The sequence below is a fragment of the Ovis aries genome, chromosome X, assembly GCF_016772045.2.
Source record: "Ovis aries strain OAR_USU_Benz2616 breed Rambouillet chromosome X, ARS-UI_Ramb_v3.0, whole genome shotgun sequence".
Lineage (NCBI taxonomy): Eukaryota > Metazoa > Chordata > Mammalia > Artiodactyla > Bovidae > Ovis > Ovis aries.
Window position 1 is genome coordinate 43766155 of NC_056080.1, and position 20790 is coordinate 43786944.

The following is a 20790-nucleotide window of genomic DNA, read 5'->3' on the forward strand; positions in this document are numbered from 1 at the left end:
TGTACACTTGAGTTCTCCACCTGACCTCTGTCTCTCTCTCTTCCAAGTTGTTGCTCATCATTCAGAAGTCTGGTCCAAGTTTCTGTCCATAACAGCTGGTTTCCAAGAAAGCGAAAGCTAAAGTTGCCAAGTCTCTTAAGGCCTAGGCTTGGAATTGGCACCATGTCACTTCTACCATATTCTATTGGCCAAAGTGAGTCCCAAGTTTAGCTCATTTTCAAGTGGAGGGAAATGGATCTCACATCCTGATGAGAGGTGCAGCAAACCTATGTAAGAATGGGAGGGATTGCTGACAGCCATGTTTGCAAGCCATCTGCCTCAGGGACCAATGACACCATTTGTTACTCTTGTTCTCTCATTCTCTAATGCTGTCATGAATGGCATTGTTTCAGCAGATGCCTAAATTCATTGAAGGATATCATATCAACATATCTTGTGCATTTATGAAACCAAGCAGGACCTTGTGGAGCTCCTGGGCACAAAGGCCTTTCTATGTCCCCCATTTTATTTTAAGTTGAATCTTTAGTTGTGGCATGTGAAGTCTTAGCTGCATCATGTGGGATCTAGTTCCCTAACCAGGAATCACACCTGGGACCCCTGCATTGCAAGCGTGGAGTCTTAGCCACTGGATCACCAGGAAAGTCCTCCCATTTCTTGATAATGGGAAGTAGGCTTTATTCAGTCCCCTTGGTCTTCCCAGAGTTCCAACAGGCAGATGCAAAAAGTTGCTAACTAGAGAAGGGAGGGGATGTGAGATCAGGGAAGAGCAGTCAAGAGGAATAGTAGTACAGCAGTAGGGCAGAGTCCTGGTTCTCCCTTAAGGGATATACATAGCAATAGCTTTGAACTATTTTCTGATACAGAAACCCCCACCAGGTTGGAGAAGTTAACTCTACACTGCCCATAAGCACATAGGCTCCAGACAGGTTGGAACCAGGCTGATCTTGCTGACCCCCCACTGCCTCACCATCAACCAGTCAGAAGAATATCCATGAGCTGATCATGCCCCCTTTGAACCATTGCTATAAAACTCCTCACTACCCTCTCCAAGTAAGGACATTAGCCTGTTGTGGCCCCCTTTGCCTGGCAAAGCAATAAAGGTATCCCTTCTACACGAAAATCTCTGTGTCCAAGACTGAATTCAGTGTTGGGGTACAGAGGCCAGATTTGGCTTCCCTTACTCTTCCCTGGTGGCTCAGAGGTTAAAGCGTCTGCCTGGAATGCGGGATACCAGGGTTCAATCCCTGGATCAGGAAGATCCCCTGGAGAAGGAAATGGCAACCCACTCCAGTACTCTTGGCTGGAGAATCCCATGGAGGGAGGAGCCTGGTAGGCTATAGTCCATGGGGTCGCAAAGAGTCAGACACGACTGAGCGACTTCACTCACTCTCAATCCAAAAGACTTTTGAGCTAGGGAAAGAGCATAGCCAGGTTGTCACCAGGGAAAATCATTTCAGATATCACAGCAATCCCATGGGAGAGCTCAGCTCAGGTCGGGAGAGCCAGAGCACCAAGCACAGATTAGGGGGCTGGTGCACTGTGAGAACATTGATTTGACTCTATGGCATAGGTGGGCAAGACTACAGCCCTCTGGCAAAATCCTGCCACCAGCCCTTTTTTTGGAGATAAAGTTTTATTGGAGCACACCCATGCTTGATCATTTACGTGTTATCTATAGCTACTTTAGCACTAAAAGAGCAGAGTTGAGTAGTTGCAACAGAAACTACATGGTCCGTAACACCTAAAATACATACCCTCTGCCCTTTAGAGAAAAGATTTTACAACTGAGTCACTGATTGTATATATTCAGTGATGGTACTTTTTCTCATACTTAATTTTGTCACCTGAAATTACATTGATCCCAGGGTTTACCATTAACTGGCAGAAATAGGCCCTGGGCCACTCCATACAATTCCTTGAAGAGGGCAAAGAATGTAAAGCTTTCAATAATAGAATATTAAGATGGAAAATCTACATGATGCTTTTAAGTCAAACCAGTTTGTGCCCTTAATTACTTTTAGAACCTGTCCTTTGGCTCACTCTCTCCATGCAACCATCACACTCTCCCCAGGGAAGAGACTTACAGTAGTTTTCCTATGTTCAGAGATTTTTAAAAAGATCATTCAATAGGCGAATTGGACATCCTCAGTGGAAAATCACCGTGCCAATTCACAGTCAAGAGAACCCAGCAGAGCTCCAAAACTCCGTTAACCTAGCAGTACTTGAGCTTTCTGAAAAATTCAAGGTAATTATAGAGGCCTGCCCTTTTGCCTTCACTTGGTTGATACATGAAGGATTTTTTAAAAAACAGTTAACTTAAAAGAACATTTCATAATGTTTAATTGTGTTGTTCCATGATAAATTATTTTGACTATGTTTTCATATGCAAAGTACAACTAAAAGATGAATTTTAACACACTATTTCCCTGGAACCCTTGAAGTTCTGCTCCCATATATATTTTTGAACTTTTATGCTTAAAAAGTTCTCAAACTCACAGATTCACTGACCCAGCAATTCTGGTTCTTGAGTTTTATCTGCAGTTCATGATATGGTATAGTTTAAAGTTATTCATGGTAGAAATATTTATAATAGCAGGAAATCATAAATAGCCTAAATATCCATAAATAAGGGACTGGTGTGAAAGCAGTAGTAGATAATACATAGGTAAATGGGCATGGCTGTGTTCAATAATTTATTTAATTATAGTAAATCCACATGATGAATCAAAAGGAATGAGGAAGATCTTTGGAATCTTATAAAGAACAAATTCCAGCATTATTGCTCAGTGAAAAAAAGCAAAATGCAGAATAGTATGTATTTTATCACTTATTAAAAAATATGGGAGGGATAGAAGAGAAATAATTTGCTCATATGTACATTAAATAACTGGAAGGACCCACATAAGAAACTGATCATTTTATCTGTTTCTAGGAGTGATTGTCAGTCAGGGTCCCAGTCTGAGAAATCACTCTAGGGACTTCATTCAGAGGAATTTTAATACTTTAAACTGGCTACACAGGTTAAAAAAAAAAAAAAGAGTTAAGATGCTTAATAAGAGACTATAAGGTAGCCCAGAAGTTATTAATAGCAAAATATGTCTACTATTCCTGGGACTGGGGCGAACCAGGGAGGAAGTGGTGTTAGCAGATCTGAGAAGCTAGGCCAGTGCAGCAGTAGTAGAACCATGGCGGGGACTGCCCAGAGGGAGCTGGGACCACAGAGGCGGAGGCTGACTCACCCTCTGCCCACAGTGTAGGAGGTAAAGCCAAAAAGAAGCTGCAGCAACTGCAGGAAGTTCTGCTCAAGTAGGAGGGGAGAGAAAAACACATTGGATCTGCCCTGCTCCCACCCTCCAGTCTTTACCAGTGTCCCTCCTTCCATTGCAGGAGACCCCGGTTGGATTCCTGGGTCAGGAAGATCCCCTGGAAAAGGGATAGGCTACCCATTACAGTATTCTTGGGTTTCCTTTAAAGCTCAGCTGGTAAAGAATCCACCTGCAATGAGGGGGACCTGGGTTTGATCCCTGGGTTGGGAAGATCCCCTGGAGAAGGAAAAGGCTACCCACCCTAGTATTCTGGCCTGGAGAATTCCATGGACTGTATAGTCCATGGGATCGCAAAGAGTCAGACACGACTTTCACTTTCACTTTCTCCTCCCATTGCCTGAAGCTACTCATAAGCCATCAGGTAAGGGAGTCTGGGAAATGTACTTTCGTGCAGTACAGAGCTGAGCAAAGGGCAGTGAATGGATTTGTGAAGCAGGTAAATGACCAGTCCAGAAGGACATATGTTGACCTGGGAGACAGCAATGATAGGGAAACATTTTAATGTTTACCCTCTTAAGCTTTCTGATTTTTGAATCTTGTGAATATATTGCTATCAAAATGAAAAAATTTAAAATAAAAATGATAAATTAAATAAATGTATAATGGAGTGTGTGTTTTTTATTAAAAGATGGGATTTCAAGTTAAAAGTTACTAAACGTTCACTATCAGGGGAATGGTAAAAATATAGTGCACATGTACAATAAAATGTGCTGTGTGTGCTCAGTCACTTCAGTTGTGTCCAACTCTGCGACCCCATGGACTATAGCCCACCAAGCGCCTTTGTCCATGAGATTCTCCAGGCAAGAATACTGGAGTGGGTAACCATTCCCTTCTGAGGATTTTCTTGACCCAGTGATCAAACCTGCATCTCCTGCATTGCAGGTGGATTCTTTACCATCTGAACCACCAGGAAAGCTCATACAATAACATACCACACAGCTATTCAAAAGAATGAATCATAGAATATCTATGAAGGACACACAAGAAAGTACTATCAATTCATGTCCGGAGGGAGATAGGCTGGATGGTTGCAGGACAGGTAACAAGACTGGGAAACAAGCAAAGCACTTGTATCCTTTTGTACCTTCCGATTTTGGTGCCACATGTATGTATTACCTATTCAAATTGGAAATCAAAAAATCTTTAATTGTGGTAAAAATACACATAACATAAAATTGGTCACTTTAATCATTTTTAAATGGTTTTAAATGTACAGTTCAGTAATGCTAATGTATTCACATTGTTGCCCTCCAGAAAATTTTCATTTTGCAAATCTGAAACTCTGTGCCCGTTAAACAGCTCCTTCCACTTTCCCCTCCCCCGGCCCCTGGCAGCCACCATTCTACTTTCCATCTATGATTTTGACGACCTTAAGTACATCACCTACTCAATGGACATGAGTTTGAGCAAACTCCGGGAGTTGGTGATAGACAGGGAAGCCTGGTGTGCTGCAGTCTGTGGGGTTGCAAAGAGTCAGATATGACTGAGTGACTGAACAGGTTGAACCTCATGTAAGTGCTGCCATATTTGTACTCACATCATATTTATTCTTTTGTAAGTGTGTGTATGTGTGTTCTAAGCCGCTTCAGTTGTGTCTGACTCTGTGACGCTATGGACTGTAGCCCGCCAGGCTCCTCTGTCCATGGGATTCTCCAGGCAAGAATACTGGATTGCGCTGCCATGCCCTTTTCCAGGGTATCTTCCTGACCCAGGAATCAAACCTGTGTCTCTTACATCTCCTGTGTTGGCAGGTGGGTTCTTTACCACTAGCACCACTTGAGAAACCCCATATTCTTTTGTGACTAGATTATTTCACCTAACATAATGTTGTCAAGTTTCATCCATGTTGTAGCATGCATCAGAAATTCCTTCCTTTTAAAGACTGATATATTCTATGGCTTGTATAAACCACATTTATTTCCCCATATATCTGTCGAAATGCCTTCACCTTTGGTGTCTTTTTTTTTTTTTTTTTTAAGGCCATTCTTCTCGTGGTGACAATACACTCAGAAAGATGGGGCTCTTTTCATGGCATCAAATGACCCACGTGACTTCTCTGAAACAGACAACCAGAGCAGCTGCCACCCTCCCCCAACAAACTCAGGTCCACAGCATGTTTCTAACATCTTTCCTAGATAGGTCTTTAGTCAAAATACCATAGGGGAAGAACTCACCGATAAACAAAGTGTTTCAGAATTATTAAATAAAGTCACTCTTACTGAATCTTCTTTTTTTAAAAAAATAAAAGACTTAAAATGTATTTTAATAAGTTCATGTTGCATTATTTCATTTCTCAGAAAAACTTCAAAGGTATTAGGGACAAATCAAACATGGTACACCAATAAAAAATGCACAGCATAACTACCTAAGATAGGCAAAGCTAAGAGCTACCGTCTGACATTCAGCATACAGCAACCCTGTTCTCAAGGTTGTACTAGGCCTATCAAAGCTGTGAATGGCAACATCACAGACACAAAAGGGCCATTTCTGGGTTGTCCTTACCCAAGAAAAAGATGGAGGCAAGTTTAACACAAGATTTTTGAAAGATACACTAAATGAAAATCTCTAAGAGAAAATGTCTTCCTTGGACATGAAAGGGTAGTATATGGGACATAACAGAACCGTATGTATGTTGTCTGTGACCTCTGTGGACATGTGCCTGAATTCCCACCTGGGAGTGATTGGAACAGTGGGGCCAAAGTAATTGGGGAATGTTTGGTTTTTGTGGTATATGTGGCAGGATCTCTGGGGTAAGACAGTGCACTAAGTCGTGTCCAACTCTTGTGACCCCATGGACTGTAGCCTGCCAGGCTCCTCTGTCTACAGGATTCTCCAGGCAAGAATACTGGAGTGGGTTGCCATTTCCTTCTCCAGGTTACTGAATCTTCTTGTGCAATCCTGAAAATAAAAAATGCAAAGATAAAGCATCTTATAATAAAAATATAAAAGTACTAACATCAGATTCCTAATCTCTAATGACTATTAGATTATTTTAACTAAGCAAAAACAGATTTTCCTGATTTCTATTTCTTCCCTCCATGTGGGATCGTTCACCAACTTGTTTATTCTCTTAACCTTCCACCTTCTGAAGGTGGACATTTCTTCCTTTATTTTTATTTGAGTGAACAGATGAGAATAAATTACTTTAAACTGTAGCTTGAGTCAAAGATTTTAAGGATTCTTTTCACAATTCAAATTAGCCATTCAAAAGATGGAAAATGGGGACCTTCTTGGTGGTCCAGTGGTAAAGACTCCATGTTTCCAATGCAGAGGGCAGGGAGTCAATCCCCAGTCCAGGAACTAAGATCCCGCATACAGTGCCTCACAGCCAAAAGAAAAAGAAAGAAAGAAAATGAAATCAAAGGTTTTCTTATGTTTAATGCCAAACATTTTCACAATGAATATTTTTGAAAAGACAGATAACAAAAGTTATGTACAGTATGATTCCAATTTGGGGAGAAAAAATATATATTATAGATGCACAGGAAAAGTGCCTCCAGATGAGAAATGGAGATCTTCAGACAGATGGAAAAAAGAGAGCTCTAAAGATAGACAAGATCTGGAAAATGGGTTGGGTTTTAACATTAACATGGGTATAAGAGAAGATGAAAAATCCGGGTCCTTGATGGCACTGAGGGGTCCTTAATTTAACCCACCTCAGTGCTGTCTACCCCTGGATTTATTGTTAATGGGAATGAAAACTTTTCTGGATGTTTAAACCAATTCTGATTATGTTTTCTGCTCCATTCCAGTCTTACTTAATAGAATCTTCTGCATTTTACAAGTTGTTATCCTCTTATGTTTCATTATATCCTCATATATTCCATTATATGTTGATGTCCCCTTATCACTAAAATATGTTAAATTTCTTATTTAGCTTTACTTATATTTTTACAAATTCCTTTTTTCTCATGCTTTCCAAAGAAATTCTTATATCTTTCTTCAGCTCTTTCTTCCTCATGAAACTGCTTTGCTTTTTGTCTCAGCAATGATTTGTTAATGGTAAATTTGTTGGTGTTTGCCTGTAAATGTTTTTATGTAGCACTTTTGATTGAATGATGGTTTAACTGCATAATGAATTCCTTTGACTAACATAAGTCAAGAAATTGGAATTATCCTGTTCTACATAAATCCAGGTCCTTGAAGGGATGAACCATTAGTAAAAGGAAGGAAAGGGAAAAACCCACCTGCTGGAGCAAACTGACAATGAAGAGTCTTTTCTTTCTTTCCTCGGCCTCTGTGTAGAAAAAAAGTCTTCCCTAAATAATATGTAACCCTGTGCTTCATCATGGTCCAGGAATATCTAAAAAGAAAAATTCACATAAAAATTCTTCTCAGTCTCACAGCCCTATGTTCATAGCAGCACTGTTCACAATAGCCAGGATATAGAAACAACTTAAATGTCCATCAACAGATTAATGGATAAAGAAGGTGTGGTACATGTATATGATGGAATACTACTCAGCCATAAAAAAGAACAAAATAATGCCATTTGCAGCTACGTGAATGGACCTAGAGAGTATCATACTAAGTGAAGTAAGTCAGGAAGTGAAAGACAAACATCAAATGATATCACTTAACATGCAGAATCTAAAATACAACACAAATGAACATATCCGTCATGTTTGGATGTGAGAGTTGGACTATAAAGAAAGCTGAGCACCAAAGAATTGATGCTTTTGAACTGTGGTGTTGGAGAAGACTCTTGTGAGTCCCTTGGACAGCGAGGAGATCCAACCATTCCATCCTAAAGGAAATCATTCCTGAATATTCTTTGGAAAGACTGTTACTGAAGCTGAAACTCCAATACTTTGGCCACCTGATGCGAAGAAATGACTCATTTGAAAAGACCCTGATGCTGGGAAAGATTGAAGGCAGGAGAAGAAGGGGATGACAGAGGATGAGATGGTTGGATGGCATGACTGACTTAATGGGCATGAGTTCAATCAAGCCCTGGGAGTTGGTGATGGACAGGGAAGCCTGGCATGCTGCAGTCCATGGGTTCGCAAAGAGTCAGACATGACTGAGCGACTGAACTGACTGATGAAATAGAAACAGACTCAGAGACACAGAGAACCACAGAGATTTGCAATTACCAAGGAGGAAGAAAGGAGGGGACAAATGGATTGGAAGTTTGGGGTTAGCAGATACAAACTATTGTATATAGAATGGATAAACAATAAGGTCCCACTGTATAACACAGGGAACTATGTTCAATATCCATGATAAACCAGAATGCAAAAGATATGAAAAAGAATATATATATATGTGTGTGTGTGTAACTGAATCGCTTTGTTCTATGCCTGAAACTAACATAATATTGCAAATCAACTATAGTTCAATGTTTTTAAAAAATAGACAAAGAAAAAAAAATTCTTCCAAGTCTCTATTGCCTGGGAGAAACAAATGCAAAAATGTTTTGGAGACCTCTATCCCAAATCTGAGATGGATAGTATCACACAGATAAAGCTCCACTGATGTGAAGTTTAAATTTCAAATTATAAGTCATAAGAGAGAAAGACTTCACTGTGAGTAAAAGTGGGCACATAACTAGCAGATCTATATCTCTAATATACTTCAGGTACTAGAATAACCTAATACAGAGGATAACCTAATACAGAGGATAAAATAAGTATGTTTTAAAAGTAAAGACATAAAGCCAGCACTGTAATCCATAAAAACAAGTCACTATTTTAAACATAACAAGCATATTTTGAACCAAACTAATCTCCTAAAATTTAAAGAGACAATTACTGAAATTTAAAACTCCATGAACTTTTAAATTAGATTTAACATCGCTGTAGAGAATTGCTAAACTCTCTGGAGAATATACCTGAAGAATTTATTCAAAATGCAACACAGCTAGATAGAAAGATAGAAATATGAATTATGGAGTATATGAAAAAGAGATTATGAGGTATCAAGGATAGAATTAGATAGTCAACTATATATCTAATGGGAATTCCCTAGGGAAAGAATAGAAAAATTGTGGGGATAAGAGAGTTATGGAGAGTCAGTATTTTAAGATATAATGGCTGATAATTTTTTTCTCTATTCATTAAAGTCTTAAACCTCAATTTTAAAAAGTACATCCACATCAAGCAGGAAAAATAAAAAACAAACCCAAACCTAGACACATTGTAAAGAAACATCAACAACCAAAGTGAAATAGAAAATCTTAAAAGCCATCAGTGAGAAATAACAGAGCATTTTAAAAAACAAGATCAACAATTAAACTGAGAAGAAGCATTGCAACAGGAACATTACAGGCCAGAAGATAATGAAATAACATCTTCACAGGGCTGAGAGATGACAGCTGTGAGGTTGGAATTCTATATCCAACTTAATCATCATTTAATCAAGATATTTTCCAACACACTGAGAGAGTTTACTACAAACAGATCCTTGCTGAAAAGGAAGCCAAAAAAAAAAAAAAATGTTACCAGAGATGAAGAAGAATGTTTCATAATGATAAAGGGGTCAATTCATCAAGAAGACATACATCCTAAATGAATACGCACCAAACATCAGAGCTTCAAAAGAGTTGAAACAAAACCTGAGGAAATTTTAAGAAAAAATAGACAAATCTACAGCTGTTAGTCAGGATTTCAACACTCCTTTCTCAATAATAATTAATAGATCAAGTAGACAGAAAATAAGTAAGGATATAGAAGACTTAAATGCCATCGACCAACTTGACATAATTGACATTTATAGAACACTCTACTCAACAACAACAAAATATACATTCCTCTTCAAGTACACATGAAAGAGTTATCAAGGTAGATTATATGCTATGCCATAAAAAAAGTGTCAATAAACTTAAATGGATTGGAATCATAGTGTGTGTCCTATGACCACAATGAAATAAAATTAGCAATCAGTGATAGAAAGATAACTGAAAAAGTTTCCAAATATTTGGACACTAAAAGTTTACTTTTAAGAAACCAATGGGTCAAAGAAGACATTTTTAAGAATTCAAAATGAATAAAAGTAAAAATATCAAGTTTTGAGATACTGGCCATTTGCAACTGGGTTGACCTAGAGAGTATTATGCTTAGTGAAACAAGTCAGACAAAGAAAGACAAATACTATGTTATTACTTATATGTGAAATATAAAAAATAAATGAATGTATATAACAAAACAGAAACAGACTCACAGATACACAAAACAAACTAGTAGATACCAGTGGGGAAAGGGAAGTGGGAAGGGGCAAGATAGGAGTAGGGGATTGAGAAATATGAACTACTATATATAAAATAAACAGCACAGATATATTGTACAGCACAGGAAATGACAACCATTATTTTGCAATAACTTTAAATGGAGTATAATTTATAAAAATTCTGAATCACTATGCTATTACACCTGAAACTAATACAATGGTATAAATCAACTATATGTCAATTTAAAAAAAAGAAAAAATGTGGGGGATGCTGTAAAAGCATTGGTTAGAGAAAAAAAAATCTATAGGCATGATGCTTATTTTAGAAAAAAGAAGGGTTCAAAGTCAATTATCTAAGTTTCCACCATAAGAAGCTAGAAAAGGAAGAGCAATCTAAATTCAAAGAAATGAAGAAATGACAAAGCTAAGAATAAAGATCACTGACCATCAATAAACAATTGGAAACTGAAATGTTAAAAAATACAATTTACAAATGGCAACAAAGAAATGAGGTAGATTTAACAAAATGTGCAAAACTTTTACACTGAAAATGATAAAGCATAGTTGTGAGAAATTAAGACAATTAATTTAAATTAAAAATAGAACAAGACAAAAATTACTATGGCTTGGAACATTCAATAGTGTTAAGATGTAAATTCTCCCCAAATTGATATAGCTATTCAATGCACTCTCAGTTAAAATCCTAGCAGGCTCTTTATTAGAACTGATAAACGATTATAAAATTTATGTGAAAATGTAAAAGGACCAAGAGTATCCGAAACAATTTTGGAAAAGAAGAACAAATTTGAAGGTCTTACAGGACTTATGCTAAAGCTACAGTCATCAAAACAGTTAAATATTGGCCTGAGGACAGACATATACATTAATGAAACAGAATAGGGAGTCCAGAAATAGACCCACATATATATGATCAAGTGATCTTTGGAAAAGGAGACAAAGTAATCCTGAAATGTTGTTCAGTCGCTAAGTCGTGTTTGACTCTTCCTGACCCCATGGACTGCAGCATGCCAGGCTTCCCTGTCCTAGGTATCCATATTTTGAAAAACGGATCTCAGTGCTCACCAAATAAAGAGTCAAATGGATGATGGATCTAAAAATGAAAGTTAACCTACAAAACATACGGAATAGAACATAAGCGGGAATAACCTGGCAGTCCAGTGGTTAGGACTCTGCACTTCCACTGCTAGGGGCTTGGGTTCTATCCCTCCCAATGCCCTAATCTTCACTGCAAAAACAACAACAACAAGAAAAACACAAAATATTTGTGTACTTCAGGGTAGGAAAGATGTCTTAGGACACAAAAGCACTAACCGCCCCCCCCCCGAAAAAAAAAGATAAATTGGGCTTAATCAAAATTTAAAACTGCTATCTGAAACATATCTTTAAGAAAATAAAAATGCAAGCCACAAGCTAGTGGGAAATATTCATGATTTCATATGTCTGACAAAGAACTTGCATCCAGAACACGTAAAGAACTCTTTCAACTCAATTGTAAGAAGAAAAACAAATCACATTGAAAAATGGGCAAAATATTTAAATAGACCAGGAAATCTACTCCTAGGCATTTATACAAGAGAAGGAATACTTCGATACAATGACTGATAGATGAATGTATGCAATGACTATTCATGATAGCTAAATAATGTAAACACCTCTAATGTTCATTAACAGGAGAATGGATAAGCAAATTGTGATATATCTCATGGTGTGGACTACTACTCAGCAATAAAAAGGATGAACTATTGACACATACAGTAACATACATAAATCTCAAAATTCTTAGACCGAGTGAAAATAACCAGACACAAGAGAGTACAATTCTGTATGATTCCATTAACATAGAATTTTAGAACTGTCAAATCTAATCTATATTGACAGAAAACAGATCAATGGTTGCCTGGAGCTGAGGGCGAGAGGGGGATTAACTGCAAAGAGGCAGAAGGGAACTTTTGCAGGGGATGGAAGTATTCTATATCCTGATTGTGCTGCTGGTTACTGATTGCATGTACATAACTCTGTGACAGTTGTCAAACCGCATCAAATTATATGCTTTAAATAGGCTTAAAATCGGTTCGTGTCATTGTAAATTACACCTCAACAAAGCTGATTTAAAAACAAAAACAAATGCTTTGTGGTGGGTTTGTCATTTGTCAGCTTGGCTAAGTTGAATTGCATTTCCCAGGGTTCCCCTTCCGGTATGTTTCCAGTGAAACCCATGGGTGAGATTTGAAAGGCAGAAGTGAAATGGTAGCCATTTCGTGATTCACACATGTTGTCACTTGTCTTGTGGCTCATCTTGTTGGTGTGACGCAGTGGCAGCAAGTGATCCATCAAGGTCAGTGGCAACAAGAACTAACATGGGCTTCAGTCTGTTCTCATGGGCTCAAGCCTGTGTTTGTGGTTCTGACTTGTTCTTGCACTCCCCTGCTTTTCATCCGTCTTCCCTTACCAACTGCTTGCCTTATGAACTTGAATTTCCAGCATGAGACGTGAAGACAACTTTAAAGAGTCTTTTTTACCAGCTTCCATGATTGCATAAGATTAAATCCCTGTAACAAATCCATACATGTAAATATATTCATTCCCTGTAGTTCTGCTTCTCTGATTGAACCATTATTGTTAAACCTGCTTTAGGAAAAAAAAAAAAAAAAACTCATTCAGCCACTGTCATTGTTATTATGAATAATATGTTCCAAAGGAAAAAAATATGTAACACCACTGTGCTGCTGCTGCTGCTGTTAAGCCGCTTCAGTCGTGTCCGACTCTGTGCGACCCCATAGATGGCAGTCCATCAGGCTCCCCCGTCCCTGGGATTCTCCAGGCAAGAACACTGGAGTGGGTTGCCAAGTCTATATTATAGAAAAAGGAAAATAAGTGAGCAATCCACAAGCTGGTTACTACTAGCATCATTATTTAATTTCTACTTTAACTCTTTCACCCCCAAAATATACGAATTGTTTAACAAAAAGAGACAAATTCAATAACAGGGAAACACTGAGAAAACAAGGGAGACCATAGCTATGTCAATAATAAAGGCCACTATAGGATGGATGAGAGAGGTCTGAGCTCCCTAAACTAAGACCCAGAGGGAAAGAAAACAAATATATATATATATATATATATATATATATATATAAACTTACATACACTAAAATAAGGAAAAAACACTCATAACTATTTATTTTACTTCATCAGGGTCCAACACAGGTTGCAGAATACACTTTGACGCAAATCACAGCATTACTTTTTTGAATTTGTTTCCTAAGACAAAGGATACAAAAGCAAAAGTAAGCAAATGGGATCTAATTAAACTTCAAAGCTTTTGTATAGCAAAGGAAACCATCAACGAAAGAAAAGACAACCTCCTAAATGAGAGAAAATATTTCCAACTGATATGATTGATAAGGGGTTAATAGCCAAAACATATAAATAGCTCATACAACTCAACATAAAAAAAAAAATTAAAAAATGGACAGAAGACTTGAAAAGACATTTTCCAAAGAAGACATACAGATAGCCAATAGGCACATGAAAAGATGTTCGACATCATTACTCATTACAGAAATGCTAATGAAAACTACAATGAGATATCACCTCACACCTGCCATAATGGCTATCATCAAAAAGACCACAAATAGCAAATGATGGCAAAGATGTGGAGAAAAGGGAACCCTCCTACACTGTTGGTGGGAATGTAAATTGGTGCAGCCATTGTGGAAAACAGTATAGAGCTTCCTCAAAAAAACTAAAAATAAAACTACCATATGATCCAGCAATCCCACCTCTGGGCATATGCTGGAAGAAAATGAAAACACTAATTTGAAAAGATACATGCACCCCAGTGTTCATAGGAGCATTATTTACAATAGCCAAAATATGGAACCAATCGAAGCACCCATAAAAAGATGAATGGATAAAGAAGACATGGTATATATACACAATGAAATACTACTCAGCCCTGAAAAAGAATGAAATGTTGCCATTTGCAGCATCATGGATGGACTTGGAAGGTATTATATTAAGTGAAATAAGTCAGAGAAAAACAAATGCTGTATGATATCACTTATTTGTGAAATCAAGATAATAAAACAAACTAATAAATATAACAAAAAAGAAACTGACTCACAGGGCTGGAGAACATACTAGTGGTTACCAGTGGGGAGAGGGAAATGGGAAGGGCATGACAGAGGTAGGAGATTAAGAGGTACAAATTACTATGTATTAAAATAAATAAGCTAAAGGATATCTTGTACACCACAGGGAATATAGCCAATATTTTATAATAAATATAAAGAAGAACAACCTTTAAAAATTGTGAATCACTATATTGTAAACCTGAAACTTCTATAATATTGTATATCAGTTGTACCTCAATTTTTTAAAAAGAAAGAAGGAAAAAAAAGAACTGATAAGAGATTTCAGTCTGCCCTTGTGAGCTCCTGCTTGTGCTTGTGGGTTGAGTGTTGTCTTTGATCTTTTCCCATTTGGCATCCATCTTCCCTTCCCCACTGTCTGCCCCTAGACTTCAAGTTGGGAGGACAGTGGTCTTACAGCTTCTACAATTGTGTAAGGTCAAACCTCTGTAACAAATACTTATCTTCTAATGGTTCTGCTCTTCTGATTTAATCTTGACTGTTACATGAAACATTATAGACACTTCCTTTAAACTCAAGAACAAGAAAACAAACCCATATCACTATTTTATTTAATATTGCATTAGTGATTCTTACCAGTAAATTAAAAGAAGAAAAATAATTAAAATATGTTAGAAACAAAACTTGCAGATGATATGATTATGTATATGGAATTAACAAACTATTAGAACTAATGAGATTGTTCAACAAAGTTGTTGAGTATAAATCTCAAATATAAAAGCAATTTCCCCCTTCTCTACTATCATAAAAAATTATAAAATGTAATTTTTAAAAAGATAACATTTAAGATAGCAATAGAACCTAAAGTTCTTTGAAATAAGTCTAACAAATTCAGAAACACATACTGGTAGATGGAAATTCTCAGCATCATAAAGATATATAGTATGCCCACCCTAACCCATAAATTCAATGTGATTTCAGTCAAAATCTCAACAGGATCTTTCATGGAATGCAACAATCTCAACTTAAAATTCCTTAAGAAAGATAGAGGACCAGGAATAGCCAAGGCAATCTTAAAGAGAGAAGGGAAAATTTGCTTTCAGATGTTAAAACCTATTATGAAGCTATAGTAATTAAAAGTATTGTTATTAGTGCAAAGATAAATTAATCTGCCATGAGATGGTGAATACAGAGCACAGAAACGGGCCCACATATGTTAATAACATGCCTAAAAGTCTGAAAACACTATTGGTAAGGATCTGAAGCTATAAGAGCCTTCAGATGAGTGATTTGGGGAGCAGACTGACCATATGTAACAAAGCTGATTATGTGTCTACCCAACAACTCTAAGTTTCACTTGTCAGTATCCACCTTGGAGCAACTCCCCCAAATGCGCCCAAGTAAACATGTATACCTGTTTATGGCAGCACTGCAATTGTGGGGGCAGGTGGAAATACATCTCACTTCCATCAGTTTAGGGATCAATAAATAAATAGCTGACATTTATCATTTTTCAGTGGATTTATATGTGTACAAGAACACTGCACACCCACTTTAAAATCCTGATTTTCTTTAGGGATGAAAAGGAGGGGAAGGGAATGGGATAAAGGCTTAGCTAAAGCCAAATCTTATTCTTTCTTTATTTTGTTTCATTTTATTCTAAGAGAATAAAGTCACCTGTGTTAATCTCTGTTTTGTTTTGTTTTGTTTTGTTTTGTGGTAAACTATATGTAAGTGTTGATTGCTCTGTCTCTTTGTATATTTTTCATGCTCTGTAGCAAAATATTTTAAAGCCAACAAATCTCTACTGTTTTGATTCACACCATGTCAAATGATAAGTGGGACTCTTTTGTTGTTTCCCACTAAAATAACTATTTTGGAGTAGCATAAATGGGGCCAAAGTCACACATCAGCTAGAACACTTGAACATTCTTGACCATTCCCTCATTTAGAAAAATAAAGCTAAGGGCAATGTTTTACTTTATCTTCATCTAAACATTTGCCTTGGCATTTACAAGAGCCTAGAATCTTGTGAAGGTGTGATTATAAAACTTTCAGTTTCTGGCCTAGATTTAGCATCTATTAACAGTTCAACATCCAAACAAGGGAGGAATTTTCCCAACAAACAAGCCATAAACAAAAATATGGCTTAGAAACATGTGGGGTAGAGGGTAGGGTGACAGTTGTGGAAGCTTCCACTTTCCTAGAGAAAATCCGTTTTCTTATTACTGTGGCAAGCAGTTCTAAGACAATGCTATTATTTTAATATTACTTTTGAGCATTATCTTGGTTTCATGTTGATTTAAGAAATAATTCATTAGAATGGCTAGTACCCACTTGAAAAAAAAAAAAAGAAGATTATTGGAGCCACAAGACCAGGTCTTAAGATTCCTAGAGACAGAAATAACTGAGAAGATGGAACACTAATATAGTTACTTTACTGTACAAATCAGCATCATCAAGGAGGTTTGATTACGACCCCACCCCTCTCCACTGTGGGTGAAAGATTTCCTGTACTCCCCACAAGTCCTAACCCCAACCCCATGAAAACATGTGACTTAAGTAAACTTTGGCCTTGCACTTTCAAGATCAAAGAACAAATGGCTAGATCATAAAATCGTTAGGTAGCATCCTAAGAATATGTCTATTTGTATCAACAGAGTTGTCCAAGAGCTCAAACCCCATTATAGACAGTGGAATGGTCATAAAACATGAAATACGCAAAGGATTGGCAAGGAAAGAAACATACCACGGGTTTTTCCTTCTTCAGAATTAAAGCTCTAAGTTAGACAGGGGGAAGACAAATGCAACATGAGCTCTGATTTATTCTTTTTTATTTATACAATTCAGCAGTTCATTGTTGCCTTATCTCCTGGAGGTTGAAACTAATGAGAGGCTGAATAATTTCATATAAATCACGAAAATGGAAATTGGATATGTTTGGAACAGTCATTGCATAAAATACGGTTGTTTTTGTTGCTTTTAACTTTTGCTCAGTAGACCATCTTGTTAATTCAATTAAAAAATTTATGAAGGTGAATGAATAATTTTGTAAGTGTCTTTAACTTTCTTAGATGAAAGGGGCCATATAAAAACAAAGTATACTGTGTTGCATTATTATTTTATTTCATAAGCTCAGTAGCATAAAAAGTTATAGATAAAATCTCTCAATGTTTTCAGGAGCCTGAACATTATCTTCCTAATCTTGGGAATAGATCTTCAGGCTTTTGTGAAAGTAGCAATGCCTATTTTTTATTACTGCTCAAGTTTTCTGTGCTCAGAGGCAGATTTTGATAGGCGAAGTTTTGTTGAAGTTTTGTGAATGGAGTGTGTGTGTGTGTGTGTGTGTGAACTCAGATGAGAAATGGGTCCCACAGAGGATGAGTCAGATATTCAATTAGGTGTCAGTTTACGATCAATATTTATTTTGGATTGCTAGTGTGCATTGCTATTCTGAAATTGGTATATTGTTTTTTAAAACAGACAATTTGGGGGATTTATATTCAGGGTCCAGAAATTGATGAGAAAAATTTGTGTCTTGTCATCTCATGACATCACTGAAATTTATGTCATGATCCAGAATTAAATCGCTCAACAAAGATAAATTGAATATTGTTATGAAATTCTCACATAATCGCAAGCTGTGTTTAGTGAATTGGGAAATTTAATACAAGTTGAATACCCTAAGTTTAGAAGGTGAGGAGAGCTTCTCTAGTGGCTCAGACAGTAAAGCATCCACCTGCATTGAGGGAGACCTAGGTTCAATCCCTGGGTTGGGAAGATCCCCTGGAAGAGGGCATGGCAACCCACCCCAGTATTCTTGTCTGGCGAATCCCTATGAACAGAGGAACCTGGCAGGCTACAGTCCACGGGGTTGCAAAAAGTTGGGCACGGCTGAGTGACTAAGCACAGCACAGCACCGTACAGGAGAAGGGAGGCAAAGCAGATGGGCATCAGAAGTTAAATAACTACAATAGATAATATATGTCAAAGTTGCCAAATGAGTAACATGAGCATGTACAGATGCTGCGTTCAGAGGTAAAAGTGGAGAAGCCACCAAAGAATCTGGGATAAATGGACAGCAGAGTCCTCAGATGGTGAGTATTTTTTCCTTATTTTAATGTGTATAAGCTTATATCACCTTAAAATAATATAATAAATTGTTCTTCATTTTTTTCCTCATTTATGATTATCATCAATTATTTATTTCCATTAAGCTCTCTCCCTTTTCAGGTTTTGTCTTTAAGTCTCTAAATATTAATATGTATGCTGCCCAGGAGGGCGAAACAGTTGGTCTTGCTTCTTCAATAAGTACAAAAGAAACAGGTGATAACAAGCAATCTTGGTTGATGGTGATAATGTTGAAAACATTTTATTTTATATTGAATGCTTTCCTGATTTTTTATCCAACAGGCTCATGACACTGTCAGCCACCCTGAAACACTTTATATATTTGTCATGTCTCTTTCTAATTCTTTTCATCTTAATAGTCTGGATCTGCTGTCAGCAGTCTTGAATGTCTGAAAACAAAATCAAAGAGATATGGAGAAATCAGAACCCTCATACATTGCTGGTGAGAATGTAAAATAGTGCAGCTGCTGTGGAAAATACTTTTGCAGCTCTTCAAAATGTTGGACATGGAGTTACCCTATGATCCAGCGATTCCACACCTAGATATATACCTAAGAGAAGTGAAAACACACATAAACACAGAAACTTGTTCACGCATGTTCATGGTGGCATTATGCACAGCAGCCAAAAAAATCAGAAACTGCTCAAATGTCTATGAACTGATGAATGGATAAAGATGTGATGATGGTGGTTTAGTCGCTAAGTCATGTCCTACTTTTGCGACCCCATGGACTGTAGCCTGCCGGGCTCCTCTGTCCGTGGGATTCTCCAGGGGAGAATACTGGAGTGTGTTGCCATTCCCTTCTCCAGGGGATCTTCCTAATCCAGAATCAAACCCGGGTCTGCTGCATTGCAGGCAGACTCTTTACCATCTGAGCCACCAGGGAAGCCTAAAGATATGGTATACCATAGAATAGAATATTCTTCAGCCATACAAAGGAAGAAGCACTGATACTTGCTATGATATGGGTAAACCTTAAAAACATTCTGCTAAATGAAAGAAGCCACTCACAAAGGACTGCATGTTGTATGATTCCACTTATATGTATGTTCTGAATAGGCAAATCTATAGAGACAGAAGGTAGACTAGTGGTTGCCTAAAACAAGGGCAGAGGAGATTTTGAGAGGAATGGGTGGGAGCTAGGGGTGGGGGATGACTGATAAAGTGCTTCTTTTAAGAGTAATGTAAATATTCTAAAATTAGATTTTTGTGATGGTTGCATACTGTGAATACATTCAAAACCATTGACCTGTACACTTTAAATGAGTAGTTGTATATTATGCAGTTCATAATATACAGCTCAGTAAAGCTGTTTTAAAAAATGAAACATAGTAAGATTTTTTTACAACCTTTTCTTGCTTTATTTTTTTGGCTCTTCCTCTTGGTAGTCTCGTCCTCCTGCTAATGGCCGTACAACAGTTATTTTATGCTACCTATTTTCCTCTATAATTTCCCTGAATCATGCATTTTTATTCTAGACACTTCTGGAACACTCTTAGTAATCTCAGGGTTTGACTTCTTTTCTGCATCAAATGATTAAAAGGAATAAAAGAGAGCAACTGTGCTTTTATAAATTCTTCTTTATGCTCAGAAATTTAAATTGGTTTCTTACCAAATGTGGTATCAAGGAAATGACATTATTTTTACAACAGAAAACCCAATGTTTCTGATGAAAGCTGAGAGTTTATTGTTTAAATGAGATAAGATGTAAAATTATACATGTGTTTTGAAACAAGCACGCTAGAATGTACACTTCTAAGAAGGTTGCTAAGAAGATTTAGCAGCCTTCTAGATAGTCTTTTTATGATGCTTTCTATTAATGCCAAGATTGATGAAATCATGAAACTTTTATTATGCTAGGTTTGCCTTGAAATCATGATATGGGATTTTTAAAATATACTGAAAGGCAATACATTTCTGTCCTTTAATAGTGATTTCATAGTCAAAAGCCACTCATGCTTGATAAGTAGGTCAAAAGACCAACCTGAAGAATATTTTTTATTGTCAGAAATGCAATATGACTCTAGGGTAATGAAGTTTTTCTTTCCCC

At 37.2% G+C, this 20790-nt stretch overlaps 1 long non-coding RNA gene across 1 annotated transcript; it reads left to right on the top strand.

Moving 5' to 3' along the window:
• Positions 1 to 4889: 4889 nt before the first annotated feature.
• Positions 4890 to 5655, top strand: LOC114111243 (uncharacterized). The gene is made up of 2 exons (XR_009598830.1): positions 4890 to 5077; positions 5306 to 5655. It is a non-coding gene; the product is annotated as an uncharacterized LOC114111243 (long non-coding RNA).
• Positions 5656 to 20790: the final 15135 nt, after the last annotated feature.